Below are 15,284 nucleotides of genomic sequence, written 5' to 3'. Positions count from 1 at the left end.
CTCTTGCTTCCACACTAAAGCATGTACAATGCATATACACATAAATATAGTTCTCCTTTTCACACAGTTTGCTAATTAATTTTAAAGATGTAATAATTTTCAAACATTATTAAGAGATTGGAATGAATCAAAATAAACAAATACAGTGTTAGTGACTCAGGTTCCATGTTATATTCATGAATGGAATTAGATTTTTATCAGCTAGGTTTGATTTCTAGGTCCTTTCAACATACTCTATCCTCTAAAAAGTAATAGAGAACTTACCCCTTTAAACAATTGTCTCATTTAAATCAAAACCTGAGCAGGTATTGACTGTTACTGTCTTAATTTTACCAAGAGGAAACTTTAACCTTCTCACTTTGAGCAAAGTCCCCAAAATCAAGGAAGAGAAACTGATATTCAGAGACCAAGATTTTTCTCTAACTGTTACATATGTTGAGTCAGAACAAAATTTCTGGTAGCTACACATTTCATATACCATTTTAAATAGAAGCTTATTTTGTCTGTACTGTGATAATCATTGCTTTTTAAAAAATTAAATGATTTATTTTACATTCCAATCTTAGATTTGCCTTCCTATTCTCCTCCCACTCCCTCCCTCTTACCTCACCTTCCTGCCATCCTCCTATTCTTCCTTTCTCCTCTGAAAAGGTTCAGAAACAGGGAGAGTACCTAGGTTGATCCCATGCATGCTCTCTGTTTGGCAGTTTAATCTCTGTGAGCCCCTAAAAAGCCCAGGATAGTTGATTCTGAGTAGATTTTCTTGTTGTGATCTTGACCTCACTGACTTATTCAATCCTTAATCTTCTTCATTCATACACTTCCCCAAGCTCCACCTAATGTTTGGCTGTGGGTCTCTGTATCTGTTTCCGTCTGTTGCTGGTTGAAGCCTCTCAGGTGACAGTTATGTTAGGCACCTTTCTGGAAGGTAATCTTTACTTGTCTTACACATAAACTTGTAGTGATGTATTTTGGTCAAAAATTAATGCAGAATCACCATAGTAAAAAAATGCTTATGTTCCTATACATGTAAAGGCACTTCACTTGTAAAGTTCTCCATTCTTCTCTGATTTTGTAGTCCCATCTTCTCTCTGGAAAGTAGCTTGCCACCAGTAAACTAAGAACTGCCTTTCAGTATCTGCCTTTAATTTCTACATGTGCACCAAGATGGTATTTATTTTGCAGAATTGATATGCAGGCACAGTTTCATTTCTCTTTTGTTCACATTATTCTGCTTTCTAGTGAGAGTCCAAACCTCACACTCATGTTTTGATTAAGAGAGTAATGCTTTATTAAAATTTGAACAGTGTGTTATCAGTGAGGTGTTATTCTTATTGAAAGAGCAGCACAATATCCTTCAGCTGATTTCTGAAAAGGGTGAACTGTGATTTCTCTCCTCATTTTACTTCCTAGGTGTTTACAGTGTTTTAAATCATTTTTACTGTTAAAGGTTTCTGGTTTTAGTTTGAGATGACACTACACCATTTTGTTGATTCAATTACCTTTAAATATATTGAAGGTGTGGCCTACCTTTTTCAACTTTATTGCACTCTGAGAGGTGGAATTCCATTTAAATGAAGTGCTAATTTCTGCTTTGAATTCTGCTTTTTGTGTACAAGTTGTGCAGTTTATTTGAGGGGTATTTGAGTATTTCAAAGTTCTCTTCAGATCATTGAATTCTGCAGCATTACTTTGCTACTGGAACATGAGACCTGTAAGAATTTTTTTTAAAGATACACTTAACATGCCACTGTTTATAGTTTTTCTGTTTTCAGCTGAGTAAATCATAAGAGAGGAGTTACTAAGCCTCAGTATAAATTCTGAAAGAAAAGGTTAGGACAAGATACATCTAAGTCATTCTAGTTTAGTTAGATCCTGAATAATTGTAATCACTGCATCTTCTGTGTTCTGGATCCATGCATTTTGTTGGGCAAATGGGAACACATCCATGCACTTTTTTTTTTTTTTTTTTTTTTTTTTTGCATCCTGTGTACTGGGGGAACCTGTGGGTAGGACTCAGGGAAGACCTCCATGACAGCCACAAGATGGCAGGTCCCAATAACACGAAAAAGTTCATGGATTTCCAAAATGGCTTTATTGGTATGGCAGATGGTAGATCGTCTAGATGTGTACCTCCTGAAACTCAGGGCAGACCTGAGGGAGGGGGAAGGAAGGAGGGACTGGGAAAAGAATACTTAATTTACTTGATTAACTATGCATTTAGGTAACTCATTAATATGGAAATCTCTTGAGGCTGAAGCCTGTAGTCACGCCCTCTACCTGTGCTCTTTGGGAGGGGCCGGATCCTATGTGACTGAACAGCAGTTTAATGGAAGTCCACGTCACAGGTTATGAGCCTGTATTCTGGGAGTGTGGTGGAATAAATGCCCGTCCCTTGTAGTGTCTCTAGGCTACTTACAGTCAGCGCTTCTACCAAAAACCAAGACCCTACAGTGCATCAAATGTAAATCAAAGTCTTCAAATCTCTTCTTGATAATGAAAGTTTCACACATTTCAGGGATGTTTATGATGCTGCTGCTTAGTGGATGTTTCACACAAAGGATTTGATGAATATATTCACAAAGAACAATAAACTGTAAATGCTCAGGGAGATACAATAATGCTGCCCTGAAACTAACTCAGGCTAGCTTCAAACTCACATAGCTTTGTCTGATTTTGCCTCCTGAGTGCAGGAATTAAAGGTTTATACCACTATATCTGACAAAGGAATGCTTTTAATCCAATCAATTTTGTAGGAAGAACATATTACTGAACATATTACTAAAGATCTATACTTAAAACAGATTCTCTCTTGAAGAGAGTTTAGCCCACACTTGTACATGCATACATAGACATAAGAGCCTTATGTTATATGTCATGTGTGATACACTTGTGCATCATTCTTGGCTTCCATTCCTCTGGGAGCCTTCTCTTTTTTTCACTTCAGGACAATAGTCATCCAGGCTAATTGAACACTTCAAAAGTTCATAAATAACTCACTTCTGGTAGACAATATTTCAGTTCTCTATAACTTTAAATCAGTAATTTAAATAGTAGCATATGGGCCCGGATACCTGTGGCTGGAGCAGTCTCCCAGTCGATCTGCTCCCCTCTGGAAACTGAGTCCTGAGGTACCCTAGGGAGGTCACTGACAGCAGAGCAGCAGAATACACAGCCTTGGTGTATCTACTCATCAAGCATACTGAGCAGACCTGCCCAAACCTTCAATGTCCTGGAATTCCATCTGGATGCAGTGAAGACACAGCATCAGAGGCTTATCAATTTACTCTTTCCCCCACCCCTCTTCTAATATCTCAATGCCCATAATCAGCTTGAAGAAGTTAAAGAAAAGTCAGCGCCCCTATTCCCTGGGCTTGGGGACTAAGGTGGTTAATATTGGGCTGTCTTTCTAGGGAAAGTAGTGGTTTTGTTGGAACAGGGAGGATTAGCTAGGACTTATAGCATAGCCATAACCTATTGGTAGAAATCTGTATAATTAATATCAAGATGAAGTTATAATTTCTTAAATGATACAAAATTTACTTTGATTTCAAATTTAAGGTTTTCATTGGTACGAGCTTCTTATTGATATAAAAGGGAGATGAATATTGATACTCTCATGGGCATTGTGCCTGTATAACACATTTAGGAATACAAGGCTTAGACCCAGTCCTTCTTTAACTATTTTAACTGATTTGGTATGGTTAGCCTACGAGTTAAGGGACTATAGCAAATTCATGGCTTTGAGTTTATTGTTAGGGTGTTTTCCATATTTTATTTAGAAATAGCTGAGTAGAGTTAACAGACAACAGTCCAGGTTACCTTACATGGATAGTTGGTTTTCAAAACGACAGAAGTCCATAGAATTGACGTTAAGAATATTTATATATTAATGTTCATTTTGATCAGAGACCTGTCTGCTCCTGACAGCTTCCTGTTGTAGATTCTAAGAAGAAATTGAGCATCTTTGGAGTTACTCCAGTTGTGCGGTGACAGCCACTAGGCAAGAATTGCGTCTTTCCATCTACAGACAAATTACTGTCCAGAAAAGGGCACACTTGCAGAATAGTCGACTGATTATATCTGCCTAGACAGAGTAATCAGCCCTTAATAATTCTGCATCACTAAGGTCTGTGAGATGATTCTGGGCCAGAAGGCTGAAGATTTGATGCTTCAATGTTCGGTAGTATAGGGGCTTTTCAGGTGTTCAGAGGTCTCTATAAATTGGCTAAGTTTTATAAGCTATGCTTAGTGCTTCCCATAATTTCAGTTAACTCAGTCATTCTAGATTTCTGATGGGGTTGAAGACCTATAGTATCATAGCCAATCCTGGCTCTTTACTTTGAGAGAAAAGATCTGAGTGGATGGTTTTCAGCTGACATTCATTCTAAAGCCAAGGGAAAAGCAAGGTTCAAAACTAAGTGTTTTAGTTAGGAGAGATGACAGAGGTTCTGGTTAGTCAACAAATTGATGGACTGGGTATTAAGACTGTCTTGTACCTCACTGGTACAATTAGGAATTAAGTATGCTCTAATTGTATTGTCAGAAAAAAGTTTTATCTTAACAGGAAGGGTGATATGTAGGAGGAGCTAAGGGGGAAGGAGTACCGAGAGGAGGAGATGGAGTAAGGAGAGGAGAAGATGAAGGAGAGGAGAAGCTAGGTGATAAGAGAGAGAAAGAGAGAGAAAGAGGGGGAGACAGGGAGGCAGATGTTCACGTGTCTCCACCAGTCAAAGATAGTTTATATATCTAGGTTGGGTATTGGGTTACACTTCTGATTGAGCATTACCAAACTTATAAAGCCTTTGATTAACATTTTAAAAAATTGTATAAAAGCAAAAAGAAAAAGGGGGCATGGGATAGGGGTTTTCTAGGGAGGGGAATGGGGAAAGGGAATGACATTTAAAATGTAAATAAAATATAAAAATAAATAAATAAATAAATAAATAGTAGCATATTTATGAATTTTAGAATCTCAAAACTTTTTGCTGTAAAACAACCTTTGAAAATCAAATTTGTGCTTAGCAAGTTTGGCAGGGTTCTGAGTTCTGATTATATGACCACAGAGATTCCACAGAGTTAATAGTGTATGAAGGAGTTTTCTTTGGGATGAAACGTCTACCTTGTCTCTCAAGAAGCAAAGTGAAACCTAGGTAAAAACTTGTCTCTAAAACATTTTAAACAAGTTTTTTTTTTTTTTTAGTTTTTTAAATGAAAATTATCATAACTGTAGTTATAAATGTAAAAATTTGGATTCAAACAATAAATATATAGGGTTGTGAAAAATGAATAATATAATTGTCAAGATATGAAACTAAAAATGCTAATTCAAATCTTAATTGTCACCATCTAATAAAGCATAAATGCAATGTTCTGAATTTCTTGATATTCCAAGTAGTACACAGAGCTTTTTATTTAGTACTATAATACTGTTTTCCTATTAGCATGCAGGGTGTTTTTCATAACACCTCAGAATCTAAGTCATTAAGTGAGAAATCTAAAATAATGGAGACTGGTGAATATTGATTAGATTTGCCCATAAGCTCAGCTGCTAAAATTCTGAAATATGACAACTAATTTTGAGATTAGTTTCTATTCTGAGTAGCAAAATTTATACATGTCTAAAACATTCAAATTTAGCTTTAAGTGCTTTAAGTACTAGCTCTTTACTACTTTATTGATTATAATAAGCACATTAAATAATTAACAATGTTAGGAATATGTTTATGTTAGCTAGAATTTTTAAAATGGCAGAAGACTATTATTCTTAGCTGTATTTAATAAAATGAAAAAGAATATAAGTTGTGCTGTTGTTAATACCTATAGTATAAGGAATGCCATTACCTTATAATGTTAAAAATACAATAAAACTGTCTTTATGCATCCAATCTACATCCTCATTCTCAGAGAAATACACTAGCTACTTCTTGTTTCATTTTAAATATACTTAATAAATTCTTCTTGAGTAGATTAAACATGTGTCGACTAGACATTATCCATTTTACAAAGATCTAACATGGAGTAATAAAAGGCTTTATGGTTTATACAATGGCAGTCTTCCCAGGGATCAAGACAATTACTTTGACATTATGTAGCATGAATGACCAGATCAGTGTAGCTGCTTCAACAGTAAGTTTCCAGTCCAAACATCTGTTTGGAAAAGCATCACAAAACTTTATCAGGTATTTTATTTATTTTAGAAGGTAAATAAAGCAGATGGCTCTACCTGATAGAAAATTAACAAATGGGCATCACGATTCATAGGATTTCAAAATAAAAGCCAAGGTGAGGCTATAAAAGAGGGTTTGAAAGTTAGCATCATACAGATTTAATTCTAACTAACTCTTTCTCACAATGTGCTATCCTTATTTTTCTCTTCTTATCTCAAGTTTGGCCATGATCTCCTGCCCAATAAACAGTACATGTGGAAAGGTGTCTAAGTAAATTTATTCATGTGATTTATTTACCATTGTCATATTTTACTTCTGCTCATATATTGCTTCTGAACAAATGCTACATAAAAACTCAGTGTCTGATTTTAGAAAATGCCACCAAAGCTGCAAAAGCTATGCATTGTCAGCTTGACACAAAGTACAGACACCTGAGAAGTGGGAATCTGAGTTGATGATCATCTGTATCACATTGGCCAGTAGCATTTTTTTCCTGATTACAAATTGATGTTGGAAGACTCATCTCACTAGAGATAGTACCATTGCTTAAAAGATAGGCCTGGGCTGTATAAGGAAGAGGAAGGAGGCCAAAACTAGCCCCAAGAGAGGTCCTCTGTGGGCTCTACTTTAGATTCTTCCTCTCATTCTGCCCTTGGCTTTCCTTAATGATATATTGTAATTTGTAAGTTAAATAAACCTTTCATACTTCTAGTTACTTTGGGTCATAGTGTTCATTACATCAATAGAAAACAAACTAAAACACATTGTGTAAATTAAAATGTTAAATGTATGACTTACTTAAGGTTTATATTGCTGTGAAGAGACACCAAGTCCAAGGCAATATTTAAAAAGAAGAGGACTTAATTTTAGACTTGCTTTAGAGGGCTAGTCCATTATCATCATGACATGGCCAGGGTAGGAGTATGGTGGCACTCCTGTTACTGAAAAAGTAACTGAGAGTTCCACTTTTACTCACAGGCATAGAGATTCTGGGCCAGTGACACACTCTCTCCATTAAATCCATACCTATTCCATCAAGGCCACACTTCCTGATATTTAAATCTTCAAATAGTGTGAGTCCCTGATGACTAAGCACTCAAATATATGAGCCTGTGGTGGTTATTCTTATCCAAACCACTCTATTCTATTCTCTGGACCCATTGACTTGTAGCCATATCATAATGCAAACTTGTATTTAGTCCAACACCATAAGTTCCCATACTCTATCACAGTCTCAACACTGTTTGGAAGTCTAAAATTCAGTCTTCTCTGAAATTCATGGCAGTCCCTTAAATGTAACTCCTTTGTAAAATCAAAATAAAGAAGCACATCACATACTTCCGATGTGTAATAGTATAGAATATATATTATATTCCAAAAGGAAGGAAGTGGAGTATGGTGAGAAAATACTAAACCAAAGCAAGACCAACAACCAACAAGACACACTTCAAATTCTTCAATTTCATGACTGATGTAAAAGGACTTTTCAGATCTCCAATTCTTTTCAGTTTTTTTTTTTTTTTTTTTTTTTTTTTTTTTGACAGCAACATAATTCTCTCTCTACTTTGCTCCACTTTGCAGGTTTCCTTGGCAGGTATTACTGATTCTGGCATTCCCAACATCTTGAGGTTTCCAACATAATACAGACTTTACCTTCACAGCCCTTTGAAATGTCCTGTCTGAGCCTCCATGCAGGAATATGCCTAACCTCAGTGGCATTCCTTAGTTTCAGAGAGAATCCACAACCCCTTTATTGTATCCTTCACTCTAAAGCCAGAATTATGTGGCTGAAGCTGCCAAGATCTACTGTGTAGGACTGTGAAGGGACAGCATGGTTTCTGGTTGAGCACCAGCTAGAAATTGCCTGAGACCCCAGGAGATCCTGGGGACCACATGCAGCATGCATTTCTCCATGCTACCAGACTTCAGGCTCCTGATACAAAGCCAAAGACCTCCATATAGTGGGGTCCTCTAGTCACATAGGATAATGCCCACTAACCCCTCCACAGGTAGAGGGCATGACTACAGGCCACAGAGCCTCAAGACAGATATCCATATTAATGAGATACCTAAAGGCCACAGGGGTGTAGCCAATTAAATATTCCTTCTCAGACCCTCCTTCTCGGTAAAGGTATTTAACCTCAGGCCTGCCCTGAAAAAAACTGAGGTATAGTTTTCATCTATTTTCCTCTATGACAATAAATGTGTTAAGACCATGAACTATTTTTCTTCTTTGCCACCTGCTGTGAGGAACAGTAGAGCAGGTCTTAATCTAAGAACTCTCTACATTCCCAGTCATGGAGACCACCAGCCACCCAACCCAAGCAAGCAAGATGAGCTAGCCATGACCCAGCCAAGCGAGTCACTGTGACCAAGAATTCTCATCCCTTCAGGATAGGCCAGAGCTTCTCCCCCTCCCCTTCTTTTGGTTGTCGGCAAATCTAGCCCACATGCCCTCACTTCAGTCTTGACCCTTTCAAGTCTTCCCAGCAGCACCTGAGAGCCTAAGGGCTTGAGAACCAGCTGGTTCCTGGACATCTTTTGGCCCGGGGACTTCAAAGCCAAGAGCTCTGGCTCCCCTCTGGACCTCAGGCTGTGTTCCCCACCCCTTAGCAGAGTCCTGCAGCTTCACATAGCCCAGTGTTTACCCAGAACCGTCATGGAGTGAACACAGTCAAATTCCTGAGCCTCTGTTCCCATGAGAGGTCCTAGTCAGAAGGCAAGCCAGAGGTGGGAACCACACATCAACCCAACAAGACCCATGTGCACACTAAGACCCAACACTACTGCTTGATGGTACATAGGCCTTTCTTTAGTTACAGTTGCAACAACTTTCCATAGTTGAGGTTTGGTTTCTTTTGCTGCTTAATATTTCCTTAATTTATTTTCATAAATTGGAAGCATAGCTTGGTGGGGTATTACCTTGTGGTCACCATCACTTTTTTCTATTTAGCATCACACTTTTCTTTAAACATTTTATCTCCTTGATCACTGAACTTAACTCTATTCCACTTCCTGGTGTTTCTTTTTCTCTTCAAACTGTACATTTTGTAATTTTCGTCATCTAGTTTGCCCCATTTCATTATAGATCTGCCTAAAATGATTACTATGTGACTATTATTATTTAAACTACAAAAATATAAAAGTTTAAACTTTCAAGACAAGAATCTATAGATGCTAAATCTATATTAAATCTCCTAAGAAATGTATTAAGTATTGAAGTTGAACAAAGATTTTTTTTTTTTAAGGTCTATACTCTAGTGTTCGGATGGTTGCTTCATAAAGTTGCAACCTCAGCATAGTTACTCTGAATGAGGGAGGGCAGCCAATAAGAGAAATTTCGGTAGATTGGAATAATTGTGATTTTGTTTGCTTCACAGCATCCATAGTTTGAAAAGTACATAAAGTTTCTGAAGAATCACTGATCATTTTTTTTTAATTACAGTATAATCAATGTAACTAAATTTAACAGAATCTACTAGATGGTTTTAGGTACCTTACAACTGTGTCAAACTAACTTTAAATTTCAGTGTATACACATGGCTTTCCAACTAGATCTCAGGACTTCTCTCTTCCTGAGTGTCTTGAATCTCTCTTTTTTCTCTTTATAGCCCCTAGATTATTCTGACCTTTTCCATACTGTTACTCAGCTGGTTATACAGCTAGACAGAAAGTGGAGAGGATCCACAAGTCATGAGGTCAGAGCCCTCCTAATAATCTGTACTCCATATTTAAAAATATAGGACGACACACTCTGGTAGCTATCCTTTTGTAATTGGGTAAAACAGGGTCTTTTTCTCTAAATGTTGAGTTTTAGTTTTTAAGGGCTAAGGCCTTAGACTTAAACATCTCTATAGAGAAATACTATGTTCATCTTGAGAGTAAGGGTGATAAAAGACAGGTATAGAATTGGAAGAGAGGTGTTCCACAGCATACAATCATGAAAGATAACATAAACTGACTGTAAACTGCCTGTGAAAGGATTTGTTTAGATCTGAGTTGCCAAGTCTTTGTGAAATAATTTTGTTAGCAATAGGAATAGTACTACAGAACCTGATTTTTGTCTTGATTTGCCTTATCCCATATGCACAAGGATCCCTTTCCCTCTTGTAATATATGCAATAAAACAGTGATGCAAATTATATTTCAGTCAAGTCAGTAGTGTTATTGAAGAATGTTGAAGTATAGTTTTATCACAAAAATGATAGGTTTTACATGTAAATCATAAGACAGTCATAAATAAACTATAAATATATGTACAATGCAGAATTATAAAATGTTGCTGCATCATTTAGAAAATATAAATATTCATAAAACTTTCTATATGAAATAGACCCCAACGTTCTATAAAATGTCTATAGGAAAGATAAGGTATTTTAGTGGTTGGGAATGTCATGCATACCTAAAATATCTTGATATTTGTGATGACAACATTAATGAAGGAGCCAAAGGCTAACAATGTCTTTGATTTTTGTGTTAAAACTTAAAAGATAGTTTAGTAAATAATGTGGTTAATCCAACTTAAAAAAATTAGGATATTTAAGTAGAGTCCAACCAGCTTTCTTTATTGTTGCTTTTGTTTTGATGTTAAGTTTTTCTATTTTAATATTTTTGTTTTAATCATAAAATATAAGATAAAACTAAGAGTAACACAGCAAAGTTGGCATGACAAAAATAAAAACTAAACATAAAAAAAGAGGCTAAGAGAAGGCACAAGGATCATAGACCTGCACTAATCTGGAAAGCATGGGACATATGTAGAGGACATGGTGCAGATTCATGTAAGTTCTTGGTATACTGCATAAGACTCTAAATTTATATAAAACATGTTCATATTTATTTAGAGGGCCTTGTTTTCATGGAGTCCTTTATTCCCTCTGGCTCTTATACTTTTTTTGAACCTCCTTTTCCACAGAGTTCCCTGAGTCCTTAGGGGAAGTATTGATGGAAACAAACTAGATAGGGCTGAGTCTTCAAGGGCGCTCTTTCAATGTCTGGCTATGGATGTAACTACAGAAGGAAGTGTTTCTGAAGATGACTGAGCATGGCTATGATCTATGAGTATATCAGAATGTCATTAGTAGTCCTTTAATTGCTACATTTAAAAAAAAGTATTTGGTTTTATCTTAGGTTTCTGGATTTGATTTTCTAGTTCTTGGTCACATAAGCAGTATCAGGTATGTGATCCTACTGGTGGCGTGAGCCTTATGTCAAAACAGATATTAGATGGTGTTTCTTACAAGCTCTGTGCCACCATTGACATAACATATTATTACAATCAAGACAGAGTCAGAAATGAAAGAAATTTACAGAACTATCCCATTATAAATATAGACATAAGATTATAAATAAAATACTTACAAATTGAATCCAAGAATACACTAAAAAAGATCATACATCATTATCAAGTAAGTGTTCTTCCCAGAGATGTAGAGCTGATACAACACATGTAAATGGATAAATGTAATTCACCACATAAAAATTTTGAAAGACAGACACAATATGATCATCAAATTAGATAAAGAAAAGGTCTTAAAGTCCAACACTCATTCATGTTAAAAAAAAAAAAACTGGAGAGATTAGTGTTATAGGGGCATAACTCAATATAATAAAGGTAGTTTAAAGCAAGGCCATGGTCCAACATCAACTTAAATGGAGAAAACCATAAAGCAATTTCTCTAAAATTAGGAACAAAACAAGGACGTACACTCTCTCCATACCAATCCAATATAGCACGTGAGGTCTTAGATAGAACTATATGGCAACTGAAGGATATCAAAGAGTTACAAATGTAAAGGGAAGAACAGTATTGATAAAATAATCTGAATAATAAAAAAGATGTAAGAGGTTTTACTATCCTACCTATAGGATAAAGGTTTATTAAAAAATAAACAAAGAAAGAAAAAGGATGGCACTACCACCAAAACAAGAGTTGAAGACCCAGACATAAATAAACACACAACTATAGACACCTGATTTTTAAGAAGCCACAAACGTACAGTAGAAAAAAGATGGCATCTTTAAAAAATGGTGCTTTTCAAATTGGATGGTGGCTTGTAGAAAAATCAAAATAGATCCATACTTATCCTGTGCAAACTCAACTCTAGATGCATCAAAAACCTTATCATAAAACCAGAAACATTAAATCTGATGGAAAATAAACTGGGGAGGTGATTTGGCACAGAAAAATGTTTTCTGAACAGAGAGGAGAATGAAGAAATGGAGGGAATATGTGTAAATACAGCTAAAATTAAGGTTAGTTTGTTAGCACTGGCACTAAGATCAATAACTAATAAATGGGACCTCATGAAACTGAGGAGCTTTGGCATTGCAAAGCATGCCAAAATGGAGCAATCTACAGAATAGGAAAAAGTATTTTTACCAGCCACACATCTGATTAAGGCTTAATATCCAAGATATATAAAGAGCTCAATAATTTAAGAACAAACTACAAAACTACAGAGAATTCTCAAATAAAGAAAATTTTAAATGGTTAAGAAACAACGTTCTTTTTTCTTTTAAATAAAAATATTCGTTATATTTGTTAGAAACAACAAGCTTCAGATTTAACAAAGATAGGTGAAAGCACTTCTAAACAAGGTGTTGTTTTAGGGGACAAAGAGAAAGTCACTCTATCAGGTTGATGCAGATTGTATATATTACATAAATCTACTATTAATCTAAGATACTAAGAGAAAAATAAATACCACACATTTTCCACATTAACTCTACAATCTCCGTGACCCACTTTGTGTACTAGAGATGCAGATACTTCTCTTCCAACTTTACAACTTGTTTTGTCTTCATTTTCTCACTTGCAGGCTTTCACCATGTAGTGAGATTTTGTATTTCATGTGGCATTCTATATTGTAAGGGGAGACATTTTAACAATTCACTCTAACTGTACTGTCACTGGTTTTGTTTACAAAATATCTGTGTCAACACAGACATATGAGGTGGGATCTGAAGCATACTTTCAAGGAAACCACACAACTGTCTGCCCTTTGACCACTTCAGGCTGAGAACATGTATAAAAATACAATATTCTGTCAGAACATTGGTTTTGGAGGTTGAACTATATACATAAATATGTATAAATGGCCATGTTTTAGGCTAGAATAAAGAAGTAATTTCAGGTAGAAATCCAAATTCTAGGCTAGAACAAGGAAGTAGGCTTCAGACATGAAAATGATCTTGGGATAGGACAGGAAAGTAGGCTCAGATACTTTGGTCCTCTTGATAAGCCTTTAGAAACAGTGAGTATGAAAGTGTTCACGTAATTGTGTTTAATGCCTTGCCTTTTGTTTGACTATTTGTGTTTATTGTCTTGCTTGTTCCTTGACTATTTGCATCTATTGTATTGCTAGACCCTCAACCTAGAACTGACCTTAATATATGCATGTAATCAAAATGGTATAAAAGCATAAAGAAAGAGGGAGAATATGATAGCAGGTTCCAGGGATGGGAAATGGGGAAAGGAAATAATATTTGTATTATAAATAAATAAAATATCCAATAAAAAATTTTCTTTAAAAAAGAGATAGGGAGATGTGTAAATAAATAATAAATAGACAGACAGACAGACAGACAGACAGACAGACAACATAAAGTAGTTGAGTGAGTGGTACAGTCAGGAAAATTCTTTGAAGAGTTGAGGGATGAAAGAAACAACATTCTTTGTCATTAGGAAAATAAGAAACAAAACTACTTTGAGAATTCATCTTGCATTTGTCAGAATGGCCAAGATCAATAACACTAGTGACAGCTCATGCTAGTGAGGCTGTGGAGTAAGGGGACACTCCTCCATTGCTGGTAGAAGTGCAAACTTATACAGCCATTATGCAAATCAGTGTGGTACCTCCTCAGAAAGGTGGAAATCAAACTACACCAAGACCTAGAGATAACACTCTTGGACACATACCCAAAGAATGCTACATTTTATTACAGAGACACTATTAGTAATGTTCATTGCTGCACTATTCATAATATCCAGAATATGGAAACAACTTAGGTTTCTCAGTATTAGAATGGATGAAGAAAATGTATATTTACAAGATGGGTACTAGAAAATCATTTTTTTTAAAGAAGTGAAACTATGAAACTCACAGGTAAATAAATAGAACTAGAAAAAAATCATCTTGAGTTAGATAACCCAGACACAGAAAGACAAATATAGTTAGCTGATATTAGCTGAGAAGTCAAAGATAACCAACCTGCAATCTGTAGACGAACAGAGCTTAAGCATAGAGTAAGGGTCTAGAAGATACAGATATATATCTCTGGGAAGAAAACTAGAATAGTTTTGAATAGAAGTGGTGAGTATTGAGACAGGAGGCTCACATGCAGAGGATGAAAGGAGAATGGTGAAAAAATGGAATATATGTAGATACACATAAAATTAAGGGCCATTTGAGAGACAGTATGGAAACAATACAGTAAAATCTTCCATATATATATATATATATAGGCAATTTAAATGTAATTTCTAAATAAGCAAGGAGGCAGAGTTCTAATTGACCCATTTGCTACTGGTACTGAGATTGGAATACATATAAATAACTTTTGGCCAAAGGTGTCCCAAGGGAATTACCAAGCAACCCAGGCTCTTGTCAAGTCTAAACGTTTCCCTTTAAAAACTGACAGCAAGGCTCCATTGCTGAAGACAACAGCACATAAATCACTGGACATGATGATGCCATGTTGCCTATGAAACGCCTTAACCCTATGTTCTAGTGTCTTTGGTACAGGAGGTACTCTGCACTCTACAAAAGCAAAAACATAAATGCCAAGGCAGCCACAAACATTCTCATCCACAATGGTGTAAAACTTAGTTCCAAATATCTTGGAAACTTCAAATTAGTTAGTCTTAAAACTGTCTAAAACTACTATAGTAAGCATGCTTTATTAATAAGTCAAGGAATACTTTTTACTTAGAAATTATAATTAGTTAATAGTAATATCAACATTAAGAATGGATGCCACTTATTTCAGGACTTTTTCATTCTGGCTACAGTACCAAGTATTTTCTCTGTTGCCTCAATTTGCTCTTTATCTTCTGGCTACAAATAATTTATATTCTGACAAAAGGAATCATAGGTACAATGAAATCTTTGT

General features: G+C 35.8%; 1 long non-coding RNA gene across 2 annotated transcripts in view; it reads left to right on the top strand.

Annotated features, from left to right (window-relative positions):
- The window catches only part of LOC117707673 (uncharacterized), a 452,126-nt gene that overhangs the window by 264,547 nt on the left and 172,295 nt on the right, over nucleotides 1-15,284 (top strand). The gene's annotated exons all lie outside the window — the stretch shown is intronic.

The sequence above is a fragment of the Arvicanthis niloticus genome, chromosome 4 (assembly GCF_011762505.2).
Source record: "Arvicanthis niloticus isolate mArvNil1 chromosome 4, mArvNil1.pat.X, whole genome shotgun sequence".
Taxonomy (NCBI): Eukaryota; Metazoa; Chordata; class Mammalia; order Rodentia; family Muridae; genus Arvicanthis; species Arvicanthis niloticus.
The sequence above is the reverse complement of the archived record's forward strand: the minus strand, read 5'-3'. Positions and strand labels throughout refer to the sequence as shown.